This window comes from Pseudomyrmex gracilis, unplaced genomic scaffold (assembly GCF_002006095.1).
Source record: "Pseudomyrmex gracilis isolate BER0280 unplaced genomic scaffold, ASM200609v1 scaffold_0, whole genome shotgun sequence".
In the NCBI taxonomy this organism is placed as follows: domain Eukaryota; kingdom Metazoa; phylum Arthropoda; class Insecta; order Hymenoptera; family Formicidae; genus Pseudomyrmex; species Pseudomyrmex gracilis.
Window position 1 is genome coordinate 1,974,504 of NW_018020584.1, and position 239 is coordinate 1,974,742.

The window sequence follows — 239 nt, forward strand, 5'->3', positions numbered from 1 at the left end:
CTTTTGAAAAATAAATATACATCAAAAGAAAGCGAATAAGACGAAGCTGTAACCGGAAGCAATAATTTATCGGGCGTACACAGTTTGTCCGGAAAGTTCCCGGACTGATTTTTTCTAGCGCGGGTAAGCGGCGCTATCGAGCGATCAACGCTGGAACTACTTAGTATAGACCTTCCTTTAACCAGGCAAATTTTTTCGTCGTGGTCGGCGATGTTTTGATATCAGTAATTATCATTTGT